The sequence below is a fragment of the Cryptomeria japonica genome, unplaced genomic scaffold (assembly GCF_030272615.1).
Source record: "Cryptomeria japonica unplaced genomic scaffold, Sugi_1.0 HiC_scaffold_15, whole genome shotgun sequence".
Classification (NCBI taxonomy): Eukaryota; Viridiplantae; Streptophyta; class Pinopsida; order Cupressales; family Cupressaceae; genus Cryptomeria; species Cryptomeria japonica.
In genome coordinates this window covers 2185001-2199537 of record NW_026728837.1, presented here as the reverse complement: position 1 = coordinate 2199537, position 14537 = coordinate 2185001, and the positions used below count along the sequence as shown (strand labels likewise).

The 14537-nt window shown below is 63.0% G+C and overlaps 2 non-coding genes across 2 annotated transcripts; both read left to right on the top strand.

The window, feature by feature from the left end:
- Positions 1 to 2334: 2334 nt before the first annotated feature.
- LOC131860568 (5S ribosomal RNA) lies at positions 2335 to 2453 on the top strand. Its single transcript, XR_009359662.1, has one exon. It is a non-coding gene; the product is annotated as a 5S ribosomal RNA (ribosomal RNA).
- A 7817-nt stretch (positions 2454 to 10270) lies between these two features.
- Positions 10271 to 10389, top strand: LOC131860510 (5S ribosomal RNA). Its single transcript, XR_009359605.1, has one exon. It is a non-coding gene; the product is annotated as a 5S ribosomal RNA (ribosomal RNA).
- The last annotated feature ends 4148 nt before the right edge of the window (positions 10390 to 14537 follow it).

The following is a 14537-nucleotide window of genomic DNA, read 5'->3' as shown; positions in this document are numbered from 1 at the left end:
GCCAAGGTGGGTTGGTGATATAGTGGGTTCAAAGGTGGGTACTAGGGTGGGTTCCAAGGTGGGTCACAAGTTGGGTGCCAGGATGCGTGGGTGTTAGGTTGGGTGCCAAGGTGGGCTCCTGCGTGGGTGGGTGCTAGGGTGGGTTTCAAGGTGGACGCGAGGGCGGGTGCCAAGGTGGGTAACAAGTTGGGTGTTAGGATGGGTGAGTGCTAGAGTGGGTGCCAAGGTGGGTGGGTGCTAAGGTGGATGCCAAGGTGGTTCACAGGGTGGGTGGGTTCTAGGGTGAGTTCCAAGGTGGGTCACAGGTTCAGTGCTAGGGTGGGTGTCAAGGCGGGTGTCGAGGTGCCTGGGTGCTAGGGTGTGGATGCCAATGTGGGTCATAGGGTGGGTACTAGGGTGGGCTGCAATGTGGGTGCCAAGGTGGGTAACATGCTCGGTGGGTTCTAAATTGGGTGCCAGGGTGGGTGTGCACCCACCTTGCCCGAGGTGGGTGCCAAGGTGCCAGTGTGGGTGGGTGCTAAGGTGGATGCCAAGGTGGGTGAGAAGGTGGGTGATAGGTTGAGTGGTAGGATGGGTGGGTGCCAAGATGGGTCACAGGGTGGGTGCAAGGGTGGGTAGGTGCTAGGGTTGGTGTCAGGGTGGGTGGGTGCTAGGTTGGGTTCCAAGGTGGGTGCGAGGGTGAGTGTCAAGGTGGGTCACAGGTTAGGTGCTAGGATGGGTGAGTGCTAGGGTGCAAAGGTGCCAGGGTGGGTGCTAGGATGGGTCGATGCTAGGGTGAGTGGCAAGGTGGGTCCACAAGTGTCAAGGTGGGTGCCGAGGTGGGTGCCAAGTCGGCGACTGCTATGGTGGATGCCAAGGTGGGTCACGGGGTGGGTGCCAAGTTGCTAGGTTGGGTTCCAAGGTGGGTGCCAACGTGGGTGCTAGGGTGCGTGGGTTAAAGGGTGTGTCACAACGTGGGTGCCAGGATGGGTGCGCACCCACACTGGCCAAGACGGGTGCGGGTGCAAGGTTGGGTTCCAAGCCCGGTCACAGGCTGGGTGCTAGGATGGGTGGGTGCCAAGGTGGGCACCAGGGTGGGTGCACCCACCCTGGCCAAGGTGGGTCACGGGGTGGGTCCTAGGGTGGGTAACGGGGTGGGTACTAAGGTGCGTGCCAAGGTGGGTCATAGGGTGGGTGCCAAGGTGGGCACCAGGGTGGGTGTGCACCAACCCTAGCCAGGGTAGGTCACGGGGTGGTTGTCGGGGTGGGCGTCAAGGAGCCAAGGTGGGTGGCAAGTAGCCAAGTTGCGTGCCAAGGTGGGTGTCGGGGTGGGTGCCAAGGATCCAAGGTGGGTGCCAAGGAACCAAGGTGGGTGTCTGGGTGGGTGCCGAGGTGGGAGCCAGGGTGGGTCCCAAGGTGAGTGCAAAGGTGGGTGCCAGGGTCAAGGTGAGTGCCAATGTGGGTTCCAAGGTGCCAGGGTCAGGGTGAGTGCCAATGTGGGTTCAAAGGTGCTAAGTTGGGTGCGAGGTTGGGTGCGAGGGTGGGTGGGTGCCAAGGTGTGCTAGGTGGAAGCCCGGGTGGGTCGGCATCCCATGGGTGTCGAGTTGGGTGCCTGATGGGTGCTTCTTGTCAAGTTTTAGTCGTCGGGACTCATTTCGAGCCTTAGAGGTCGTTTCTTGTCCGGTTGCCCTGTCTTCGACCTGGGAACCCAATTTTGGTCCTCGGGTCCCATTTTTTTTTGTCTCGCATCCCACTTTTGGCCTGTGGCCTTTTCGGGGTCGATTCTCGTTTTGGGCATCAGAGCATGTTTCTTCTCCTAAAACCCAATATTTGTTTATTAAGTCTCGGAACACATTTTTGTTCTCGTGGACCCATCATGGGTCTTGGAACGCATTTGTGGTCCTTGGGTCCCATTTTGCATCCCGAAACTTGTGTTTTGGTGCTTGATCCCTATTTTGGGTGCCCACCTTGCACCAAGTGCGCACCCGGGGCAAACCGAGCGCCTTGGTGCACCGGGGCAAGATCGAGCGTGCACCCGAGGCGCCCCGAACATGCACCAAGGTGCACTCGGCCCACATGTGAGCGCAGGTCGTTGCGCCCGAGGTGGTGTGTGGGCACCGCGTTGCAGACGGGACACTGCACGCACACGACGCCCCCTCCAGGTGCACGCACGTAGGCCGGGCCGGGTGCACACCCGACGCCCTAGCAAGGTGCGCGCACCCGGGCAGGGCTCACACTTGGCGAACGGGGCGCACTTCGCGAGGGAGGGTGTGCACCTCGACGGGGGTGGGTGGCCGGGGTGGATTCGCACGTGGGTCGCGGTTTGCTAAGTACACACTGCGACAAGCTCATAACGGGTGCGATCATACCAGCATTAGTGCACCGGATCCCATCAGAACTCCGCAGTTAAGCGCGCTTGGGCCGGAGTAGTACTGGGATGGGTGACCTCCCGGGAAGTCCCGGTGTTGCACCCTTTTTTAGTTTTTCGCCGGGCGTCGCAATGCTATTTGAATAAACCTTTTGCCCGTTTGCGTTCTCGTCGGGGCCGGGCCGGGCCGGGGTGCGCTGCCCGCACTACCGCGCGCGCGGGGGCGACACCGAGCGCGCACCCGAGGCACCCCGAGCACACAGGCCACGGTGCAACCCGGGCGTTGTGCGCGCACCCCGGTGCGCCCGAGGTGCTGCGCGCGCACCCAGGTGAAATCGGTGTGCACCTCGGCCAGTGCGCGCTCGGTCGAGTCGCGCACGTTGGCCAAGGTGCACGGTGATGTTTCTTACTCTAAGGTTCCGCACCAGACGCCCGGGACAGGTGAGCGAAGCTGGGCGGGGCCGGGTGCGCGGCCGGGGCAGGTGCACGCAGCTGGAGAGAGCTTTGGAGCACACTTCGGAGCGCACCAATGATGCGCTCCATTCAAAAGTTTCCTGAAAAGGCAAAAAAAGTTGAGATTATAGAATTTCCCACTTGAGAGATTGTAAAAAAAAAAAATTTAAAATGAAGGAAACGCGGGTGCCAAGGTGTGCGCAGCCCAGCCAAGGTGTGCGCACCAAGGCGCCCACCCTGGCGAAGGTGCACGCAAGGTGCGCACCCGAGGCAAACCGGACAATTAACCCAACTTTCGACTTCGCGCGCACCTTGGAGCGCACTTCGCAGCGCTCCTTGGTGCGCACCAATCTTGGGCACCTCGGAGTGCACCATGGCGCCCACCAAGGTGCGCACCCGGGGCAAACCGAGCTCCGACTTCGTGCGCACCTTGGAGCGCACGAAAGGTGCGCACCATGGCGCCCACCAAGGTGCGCAGCCCAGCCAAGGCGTGCGCATCAAGGTGCGCACCCTGGCGAAGGTGCGCACCCGGGGCAAACCGAGCTCCGACTTCGTGCGCACCTTGGAGCGCACAAAAGGTGCGCAACCCAGCCAAGGTGTGCGCACCCCGGTCAAACCGAGCTCCGAATCGTGCGCACCAGAGGTGCACGCCATCGTGCGCACCTTGGAGCACACTTCGGAGCCCTCCTTGGTGCGCGCCGATGTTGCGCACCTCGGAGCGCACCCGGGGAAAACAATGCAATTAACCCGACTTTCGACTTCGTGGGCACCTCGGAGCGCTCTCGGGTTCGCACCTCGGAGCACACCGAGGTGCGCACCTTTGATGCGCTGCCTTCACCAATTTCCAGAAAAGGCAAGAAAACATTGAGAAGGTGTGCGCACCGAGGTGCCCACCCTGGCGAAGGTGCACGCGAGGTGCGCACCCGGGGCAAACCGGGCTCCGACTTCGTGCACGCCGCACCTTGGAGCACACTTCGGAGCGCTCCTTGGTGCGCACCAGGGCGCGCAACCCAGCCGAGGTGCCCACCCCGGCGAAGGTGCACGCGAGGTGCGCACCCGGGGCAAACCGGGCTCCGACTTCGTGCACGCCATGGTGCCCACCGCGGCGAAGGTGCACGCGAGGTGCGCACCCGGGGCAAACCGGGCTCCGACTTCGTGCACGCCGCACCTTGGAGCACACTTCGGAGCGCTCCTTGGTGCGCACCATGGTGCCCACCAGGGCGCGCAACCCCGCCGAAGGTGCACGCGAGGTGCGCACCCGGGGCAAACCGGGCTCCGACTTCGTGCACGCCGCACCTTGGAGCACACTTCGGAGCGCTCCTTGGTGCGCACCATGGTGCCCACCAGGGCGCGCAACCCCGCCGAAGGTGCACGCGAGGTGCGCACCCGGGGCAAACCGGGCTCCGACTTCGTGCACGCCATGGTGCGCACCGCGGCGAAGGTGCGCACCCGGGGCAAACCGGGCTCCGACTTCGTGCACGCCGCACCTTGGAGCACACTTCGGAGCGCTCCTTGGTGCGCACCAGGGCGCGCAACCCAGCCGAGGTGCCCACCCCGGCGAAGGTGCACGCGAGGTGCGTACCCGGGGCAAACCGGGCTCCGACTTCGTGCACGCCGCACCTTGGAGCACACTTCGGAGCGCTCCTTGGTGCGCACCATGGTGCCCACCAGGCCGCGCAACCCAGCCAAGGTGTGCGCACCAAGGTGCACGCGAGGTGCGCACCCGGGGCAAACCGGGGTCCGACTTCGTGCACGCCGCACCTTGGAGCACACATCGGGGCGCTCCCGGGTTCGCACCGGCGTTGCGCACCGTGGTGGGCACCTCGGAGCACACCAAGGTGGGCAGCGAGGTGCGCACCTTTGATGCGATGCCTTCACTAATTTCCATAAAAGGCAAAAAAAAAACGAGATTTTAAAATTTCCGTTTTGAAAGATAGTGAGAAAAAGGGAATGCTGGTGCCATCTTGAGCCCGCCCTGGTGCGCAGCCCAGCCAAGGTGTGCGCACCAAGGTGCCCACCCTGGCGAAGGTGCGCGCCCGGGCAATTAACCCAACTTCCAACTTCGCGCGCGCCAGGGTGGGAGCGCACCCAACAACCGGGCCTGGGAAGAGCCAATGCGAGAAACCCCACCAAACGCTCTGACAAAAAAAGAGGGGGCGCTCCAGTAACCCCGCTTCGGAGCGCACCCTGGGCAAACCCAGCCAAGGTGCCCACCCCGGCCAAGGTGCAGGCGAGGTGCGCACCCGGGGCAAACCGGGCTCCGACAACGTGCACGCCGCACCTTGGAGCACACTTCGTAGCGCTCCCGGGTGCGCACCTCAGAGCACACCAAGGTGGGCAGCGAGGTGCGCACCTTTGATGCGCTGCCTTCACTAATTTCCAGAAAAGGCAAAAAAAAAAGGAGATTTTAAAATTTCCGTTTTGAAAGATAGTGAAAAAAACGGAACGCGCGTGCCATCTTGAGCCCGCCCTGGTGCGCAGCCCAGGTAAGGTGCCCACCCTGGCAAAGGTGCGCACCCGGGCAATTAACCCTACTTCCGACTTCGTGCGCGCCAGGGTGGCAACCGGGCCTCGGAAGAGCCAATGCGAGAAACCCCACCAAACGCTCCGACAAAAAAAGAGGCGGCGCTCCAATAACCCCGCTTCGGAGCGCAGCCGGGGCAAACCCAGCCAAGGTGCCCACCCCGACGAAGGTGCACGCGAGGTGCGCACCCGGGGCAAACCGGGCTCCGACAACGTGCACGCAGCACCTTGGAGCACACTTCGAAGCACTCCCGGGTGCCCACCGGCGTTGCGCACCGTGGTGGGCAGCGAGGTGCGCACCTTTGATGCGCTGCCTTCACTAATTTCCAGAAAAAGGCAAAAAAAAATGAGATTTTAAAATTTCCGTTTTGAAAGATAGTGAAAAAAAAGGAACGCGGGTGCCATCTTGAGCCCGCCCTGGTGCGCAGCCCAGGCAAGGCATGCGCACCAAGGTGCCCACCCGAGGTGCACACCCGGGGCAAACCGGGCTCCGACTTCGTGCAGGCCGCACCTTGGAGCACACTTCGGAGCGCTCCTTGGTGCGCACCATGGTGCCCACCAGGGCGCGCAACCCAGCCAAGGTCTGCACACCAAGGTGCCCACCCCGGCGAAGGTGCACGCGAGGTGCGCACCCGGGGCAAACCGGGCTCCGACTTCGTGCACGCCATGGTGCCCACCGCGGCGAAGGTGCACGCGAGGTGCGCACCCGGGGCAAACCGGGCTCCGACTTCGTGCACGCCGCACCTTGGAGCACACTTCGGAGCGCTCCTTGGTGCGCACCATGGTGCCCACCAGGGCGCGCAACCCAGCCAAGGTGTGCGCACCAAGGTGCACGCGAGGTGCGCACCCGGGGCAAACCGGGGTCCGACTTCGTGCACGCCGCACCTTGGAGCACACATCGGAGCGCTCCCAGGTTCGCACCAGCGTTGCGCACCTTTGATGCGCTGCCTTCACTAATTTCCAGAAAAGGCAAAAAAAAACGAGATTTTAAAATTTCCGTTCTGAAAGATAGTGAAAAAAACGGAACGCGGGTGCCATCTTGAGCCCTTCCTGGTGCGCACCCCAGGCAAGTTGTGCGCACCAAGGTGCCCACCCTGGCGGAGGTGCGCGCCCGGGGCAATCCGGGCTCCGACTTCGTGCACTGCATGGTGCCCACCAAGGCGCGCAACCCAGCCAAGGTGCCCACCGCAGCGAAGGTGCACGCGAGGTGCGCACGCGAGGTGCACACCCGGGGCAAACCGGGCTCCGACTTCGTGCACGCCGCACCTTGGAGCACACTTCAGAGCGCTCCTTGGTGCGCACCAGGGCGCGCAACCCAGCCGAGGTGCCCACCCCGGCGAAGGTGCACGCGAGGTGCGCACCCGGGGCAAACCGGGCTCCGACTTCGTGCACGCCATGGTGCCCACCGCGGCGAAGGTGCGCACCCGGGGCAAACCGGGCTCCGACTTCGTGCACGCCGCACCTTGGAGCACACTTCGGAGCGCTCCTTGGTGCGCACCATGGTGCCCACCAGGCCGCGCAACCCAGCCAAGGTGTGCGCACCAAGGTGCACGCGAGGTGCGCACCCGGGGCAAACCGGGGTCCGACTTCGTGCACGCCGCACCTTGGAGCACACATCGGGGCGCTCCCGGGTTCGCACCGGCGTTGCGCACCGTGGTGGGCACCTCGGAGCACACCAAGGTGGGCAGCGAGGTGCGCACCTTTGATGCGATGCCTTCACTAATTTCCATAAAAGGCAAAAAAAAAACGAGATTTTAAAATTTCCGTTTTGAAAGATAGTGAGAAAAAGGGAATGCTGGTGCCATCTTGAGCCCGCCCTGGTGCGCAGCCCAGCCAAGGTTTGCGCACCAAGGTGCCCACCCTGGCGAAGGTGCGCGCCCGGGCAATTAACCCAACTTCCAACTTCGCGCGCGCCAGGGTGGGAGCGCACCCAACAACCGGGCCTGGGAAGAGCCAATGCGAGAAACCCCACCAAACTCTCTGACAAAAAAAGAGGGGGCGCTCCAGTAACCCCGCTTCGGAGCGCACCCTGGGCAAACCCAGCCAAGGTGCCCACCCCGGCCAAGGTGCAGGCGAGGTGCGCACCCGGGGCAAACCGGGCTCCGACAACGTGCACGCCGCACCTTGGAGCACACTTCGTAGCGCTCCCGGGTGCGCACCTCAGAGCACACCAAGGTGGGCAGCGAGGTGCGCACCTTTGATGCGCTGCCTTCACTAATTTCCAGAAAAGGCAAAAAAAAAAGGAGATTTTAAAATTTCCGTTTTGAAAGATAGTGAAAAAAACGGAACGCGCGTGCCATCTTGAGCCCGCCCTGGTGCGCAGCCCAGGTAAGGTGCCACCCTGGCAAAGGTGCGCACCCGGGCAATTAACCCTACTTCCGACTTCGTGCGCGCCAGGGTGGCAACCGGGCCTCGGAAGAGCCAATGCGAGAAACCCCACCAAACGCTCCGACAAAAAAAGAGGCGGCGCTCCAATAACCCCGCTTCGGAGCGCAGCCGGGGCAAACCAAGCCAAGGTGCCCACCCCGACGAAGGTGCACGCGAGGTGCGCACCCGGGGCAAACCGGGCTCCGACAACGTGCACGCAGCACCTTGGAGCACACTTCGAAGCACTCCCGGGTGCCCACCGGCGTTGCGCACCGTGGTGGGCAGCGAGGTGCGCACCTTTGATGCGCTGCCTTCACTAATTTCCAGAAAAAGGCAAAAAAAAATGAGATTTTAAAATTTCCGTTTTGAAAGATAGTGAAAAAAAAGGAACGCGGGTGCCATCTTGAGCCCGCCCTGGTGCGCAGCCCAGGCAAGGCATGCGCACCAAGGTGCCCACCCGAGGTGCACACCCGGGGCAAACCGGGCTCCGACTTCGTGCAGGCCGCACCTTGGAGCACACTTCGGAGCGCTCCTTGGTGCGCACCATGGTGCCCACCAGGGCGCACCCGAGGCAAACCGGGCTCCGACTTCGTGCACGCCGCACCTTGGAGCACACATCGGAGCGCTCCCAGGTTCGCACCAGCGTTGCGCACCTTTGATGCGCTGCCTTCACTAATTTCCAGAAAAGGCAAAAAAAAACGATATTTTAAAATTTCCGTTCTGAAAGATAGTGAAAAAAACGGAACGCGGGTGCCATCTTGAGCCCTTCCTGATGCGCAGCCCAGGCAAGTTGTGCGCACCAAGGTGCCCACCCTGGCGGAGGTGCGCGCCCGGGGCAAACCGGGCTCCGACTTCGTGCACTGCATGGTGCCCACCAAGGCGCGCAACCCAGCCAAGGTGCCCACCGCAGCGAAGGTGCACGCGAGGTGCGCACCCGAGGTGCACACCCGGGGCAAACCGGGCTCCGACTTCGTGCACGCCGCACCTTGGAGCACACTTCAGAGCGCTCCTTGGTACGCACCAGGGCGCGCAACCCAGCCAAGGTGCTCACCCCGGCGAAGGTGCACGCGAGGTGCGCACCCGGGGCAAACCGGGCTCGGACTTCGTGCACGCCGCACCTTGGAGCACACATCGGAGCGCTCCCGGGTTCGCACCAGCATTGCGCACCTTTGATGCGCTGCCTTCACTAATTTCCAGAAAAGGCAAAAAAAAGAAAAAAATGAGATTTTAAAATTTCCGTTTTGAAAGATAGTGAAAAAAACGGAACGCGGGTGCCATCTTGAGCCCGCCCTGGTGTGCAGCCCAGGCAAGTTGTGCGCACCAAGGCACCCACCCTGGCCAAGGTGGGTCACGGGGTGGGTCCTAGGGTGGGTAACGGGGTGGGTACTAAGGTGCGTGCCAAGGTGGGTCATAGGGTGGGTGCCAAGGTGGGCACCAGGGTGGGTGTGCACCAACCCTAGCCAGGGTAGGTCACGGGGTGGTTGTCGGGGTGGGCGTCAAGGAGCCAAGGTGGGTGGCAAGTAGCCAAGTTGCGTGCCAAGGTGGGTGTCGGGGTGGGTGCCAAGGATCCAAGGTGGGTGCCAAGGAACCAAGGTGGGTGTCTGGGTGGGTGCCGAGGTGGGAGCCAGGGTGGGTCCCAAGGTGAGTGCAAAGGTGGGTGCCAGGGTCAAGGTGAGTGCCAATGTGGGTTCCAAGGTGCCAGGGTCAGGGTGAGTGCCAATGTGGGTTCAAAGGTGCTAAGTTGGGTGCGAGGTTGGGTGCGAGGGTGGGTGGGTGCCAAGGTGTGCTAGGTGGAAGCCCGGGTGGGTCGGCATCCCATGGGTGTCGAGTTGGGTGCCTGATGGGTGCTTCTTGTCAAGTTTTAGTCGTCGGGACTCATTTCGAGCCTTAGAGGTCGTTTCTTGTCCGGTTGCCCTGTCTTCGACCTGGGAACCCAATTTTGGTCCTCGGGTCCCATTTTTTTTTGTCTCGCATCCCACTTTTGGCCTGTGGCCTTTTCGGGGTCGATTCTCGTTTTGGGCATCAGAGCATGTTTCTTCTCCTAAAACCCAATATTTGTTTATTAAGTCTCGGAACACATTTTTGTTCTCGTGGACCCATCATGGGTCTTGGAACGCATTTGTGGTCCTTGGGTCCCATTTTGCATCCCGAAACTTGTGTTTTGGTGCTTGATCCCTATTTTGGGTGCCCACCTTGCACCAAGTGCGCACCCGGGGCAAACCGAGCGCCTTGGTGCACCGGGGCAAGATCGAGCGTGCACCCGAGGCGCCCCGAACATGCACCAAGGTGCACTCGGCCCACATGTGAGCGCAGGTCGTTGCGCCCGAGGTGGTGTGTGGGCACCGCGTTGCAGACGGGACACTGCACGCACACGACGCCCCCTCCAGGTGCACGCACGTAGGCCGGGCCGGGTGCACACCCGACGCCCTAGCAAGGTGCGCGCACCCGGGCAGGGCTCACACTTGGCGAACGGGGCGCACTTCGCGAGGGAGGGTGTGCACCTCGACGGGGGTGGGTGGCCGGGGTGGATTCGCACGTGGGTCGCGGTTTGCTAAGTACACACTGCGACAAGCTCATAACGGGTGCGATCATACCAGCGTTAGTGCACCGGATCCCATCAGAACTCCGCAGTTAAGCGCGCTTGGGCCGGAGTAGTACTGGGATGGGTGACCTCCCGGGAAGTCCCGGTGTTGCACCCTTTTTTAGTTTTTCGCCGGGCGTCGCAATGCTATTTGAATAAACCTTTTGCCCGTTTGCGTTCTCGTCGGGGCCGGGCCGGGCCGGGGTGCGCTGCCCGCACTACCGCGCGCGCGGGGGCGACACCGAGCGCGCACCCGAGGCGCCCCGAGCACACAGGCCACGGTGCAACCCGGGCGTTGTGCGCGCACCCCGGTGCGCCCGAGGTGCTGCGCGCGCACCCAGGTGAAATCGGTGTGCACCTCGGCCAGTGCGCGCTCGGTCGAGTCGCGCACGTTGGCCAAGGTGCACGGTGATGTTTCTTACTCTAAGGTTCCGCACCAGACGCCCGGGACAGGTGAGCGAAGCTGGGCGGGGCCGGGTGCGCGGCCGGGGCAGGTGCACGCAGCTGGAGAGAGCTTTGGAGCACACTTCGGAGCGCACCAATGATGCGCTCCATTCAAAAGTTTCCTGAAAAGGCAAAAAAAGTTGAGATTATAGAATTTCCCACTTGAGAGATTGTAAAAAAAAAAAATTTAAAATGAAGGAAACGCGGGTGCCAAGGTGTGCGCAGCCCAGCCAAGGTGTGCGCACCAAGGCGCCCACCCTGGCGAAGGTGCACGCAAGGTGCGCACCCGAGGCAAACCGGACAATTAACCCAACTTTCGACTTCGCGCGCACCTTGGAGCGCACTTCGGAGCGCTCCTTGGTGCGCACCAATCTTGGGCACCTCGGAGTGCACCATGGCGCCCACCAAGGTGCGCACCCGGGGCAAACCGAGCTCCGACTTCGTGCGCACCTTGGAGCGCACGAAAGGTGCGCACCATGGCGCCCACCAAGGTGCGCAGCCCAGCCAAGGCGTGCGCATCAAGGTGCGCACCCTGGCGAAGGTGCGCACCCGGGGCAAACCGAGCTCCGACTTCGTGCGCACCTTGGAGCGCACAAAAGGTGCGCAACCCAGCCAAGGTGTGCGCACCCCGGTCAAACCGAGCTCCGAATCGTGCGCACCAGAGGTGCACGCCATCGTGCGCACCTTGGAGCACACTTCGGAGCCCTCCTTGGTGCGCGCCGATGTTGCGCACCTCGGAGCGCACCCGGGGAAAACAATGCAATTAACCCGACTTTCGACTTCGTGGGCACCTCGGAGCGCTCTCGGGTTCGCACCTCGGAGCACACCGAGGTGCGCACCTTTGATGCGCTGCCTTCACCAATTTCCAGAAAAGGCAAGAAAACATTGAGAAGGTGTGCGCACCGAGGTGCCCACCCTGGCGAAGGTGCACGCGAGGTGCGCACCCGGGGCAAACCGGGCTCCGACTTCGTGCACGCCGCACCTTGGAGCACACTTCGGAGCGCTCCTTGGTGCGCACCAGGGCGCGCAACCCAGCCGAGGTGCCCACCCCGGCGAAGGTGCACGCGAGGTGCGCACCCGGGGCAAACCGGGCTCCGACTTCGTGCACGCCATGGTGCCCACCGCGGCGAAGGTGCACGCGAGGTGCGCACCCGGGGCAAACCGGGCTCCGACTTCGTGCACGCCGCACCTTGGAGCACACTTCGGAGCGCTCCTTGGTGCGCACCATGGTGCCCACCAGGGCGCGCAACCCCGCCGAAGGTGCACGCGAGGTGCGCACCCGGGGCAAACCGGGCTCCGACTTCGTGCACGCCGCACCTTGGAGCACACTTCGGAGCGCTCCTTGGTGCGCACCATGGTGCCCACCAGGGCGCGCAACCCCGCCGAAGGTGCACGCGAGGTGCGCACCCGGGGCAAACCGGGCTCCGACTTCGTGCACGCCATGGTGCGCACCGCGGCGAAGGTGCGCACCCGGGGCAAACCGGGCTCCGACTTCGTGCACGCCGCACCTTGGAGCACACTTCGGAGCGCTCCTTGGTGCGCACCAGGGCGCGCAACCCAGCCGAGGTGCCCACCCCGGCGAAGGTGCACGCGAGGTGCGTACCCGGGGCAAACCGGGCTCCGACTTCGTGCACGCCGCACCTTGGAGCACACTTCGGAGCGCTCCTTGGTGCGCACCATGGTGCCCACCAGGCCGCGCAACCCAGCCAAGGTGTGCGCACCAAGGTGCACGCGAGGTGCGCACCCGGGGCAAACCGGGGTCCGACTTCGTGCACGCCGCACCTTGGAGCACACATCGGGGCGCTCCCGGGTTCGCACCGGCGTTGCGCACCGTGGTGGGCACCTCGGAGCACACCAAGGTGGGCAGCGAGGTGCGCACCTTTGATGCGATGCCTTCACTAATTTCCATAAAAGGCAAAAAAAAAACGAGATTTTAAAATTTCCGTTTTGAAAGATAGTGAGAAAAAGGGAATGCTGGTGCCATCTTGAGCCCGCCCTGGTGCGCAGCCCAGCCAAGGTGTGCGCACCAAGGTGCCCACCCTGGCGAAGGTGCGCGCCCGGGCAATTAACCCAACTTCCAACTTCGCGCGCGCCAGGGTGGGAGCGCACCCAACAACCGGGCCTGGGAAGAGCCAATGCGAGAAACCCCACCAAACGCTCTGACAAAAAAAGAGGGGGCGCTCCAGTAACCCCGCTTCGGAGCGCACCCTGGGCAAACCCAGCCAAGGTGCCCACCCCGGCCAAGGTGCAGGCGAGGTGCGCACCCGGGGCAAACCGGGCTCCGACAACGTGCACGCCGCACCTTGGAGCACACTTCGTAGCGCTCCCGGGTGCGCACCTCAGAGCACACCAAGGTGGGCAGCGAGGTGCGCACCTTTGATGCGCTGCCTTCACTAATTTCCAGAAAAGGCAAAAAAAAAAGGAGATTTTAAAATTTCCGTTTTGAAAGATAGTGAAAAAAACGGAACGCGCGTGCCATCTTGAGCCCGCCCTGGTGCGCAGCCCAGGTAAGGTGCCCACCCTGGCAAAGGTGCGCACCCGGGCAATTAACCCTACTTCCGACTTCGTGCGCGCCAGGGTGGCAACCGGGCCTCGAAAGAGCCAATGCGAGAAACCCCACCAAACGCTCCGACAAAAAAAGAGGCGGCGCTCCAATAACCCCGCTTCGGAGCGCAGCCGGGGCAAACCCAGCCAAGGTGCCCACCCCGACGAAGGTGCACGCGAGGTGCGCACCCGGGGCAAACCGGGCTCCGACAACGTGCACGCAGCACCTTGGAGCACACTTCGAAGCACTCCCGGGTGCCCACCGGCGTTGCGCACCGTGGTGGGCAGCGAGGTGCGCACCTTTGATGCGCTGCCTTCACTAATTTCCAGAAAAAGGCAAAAAAAAATGAGATTTTAAAATTTCCGTTTTGAAAGATAGTGAAAAAAAAGGAACGCGGGTGCCATCTTGAGCCCGCCCTGGTGCGCAGCCCAGGCAAGGCATGCGCACCAAGGTGCCCACCCGAGGTGCACACCCGGGGCAAACCGGGCTCCGACTTCGTGCAGGCCGCACCTTGGAGCACACTTCGGAGCGCTCCTTGGTGCGCACCATGGTGCCCACCAGGGCGCGCAACCCAGCCAAGGTCTGCACACCAAGGTGCCCACCCCGGCGAAGGTGCACGCGAGGTGCGCACCCGGGGCAAACCGGGCTCCGACTTCGTGCACGCCATGGTGCCCACCGCGGCGAAGGTGCACGCGAGGTGCGCACCCGGGGCAAACCGGGCTCCGACTTCGTGCACGCCGCACCTTGGAGCACACTTCGGAGCGCTCCTTGGTGCGCACCATGGTGCCCACCAGGGCGCGCAACCCAGCCAAGGTGTGCGCACCAAGGTGCACGCGAGGTGCGCACCCGGGGCAAACCGGGGTCCGACTTCGTGCACGCCGCACCTTGGAGCACACATCGGAGCGCTCCCAGGTTCGCACCAGCGTTGCGCACCTTTGATGCGCTGCCTTCACTAATTTCCAGAAAAGGCAAAAAAAAACGAGATTTTAAAATTTCCGTTCTGAAAGATAGTGAAAAAAACGGAACGCGGGTGCCATCTTGAGCCCTTCCTGGTGCGCAGCCCAGGCAAGTTGTGCGCACCAAGGTGCCCACCCTGGCGGAGGTGCGCGCCCGGGGCAATCCGGGCTCCGACTTCGTGCACTGCATGGTGCCCACCAAGGCGCGCAACCCAGCCAAGGTGCCCACCGCAGCGAAGGTGCACGCGAGGTGCGCACCCGAGGTGCACACCCGGGGCAAACCGGGCTCCGACTTCGTGCACGCCGCACCTTGGAGCACAC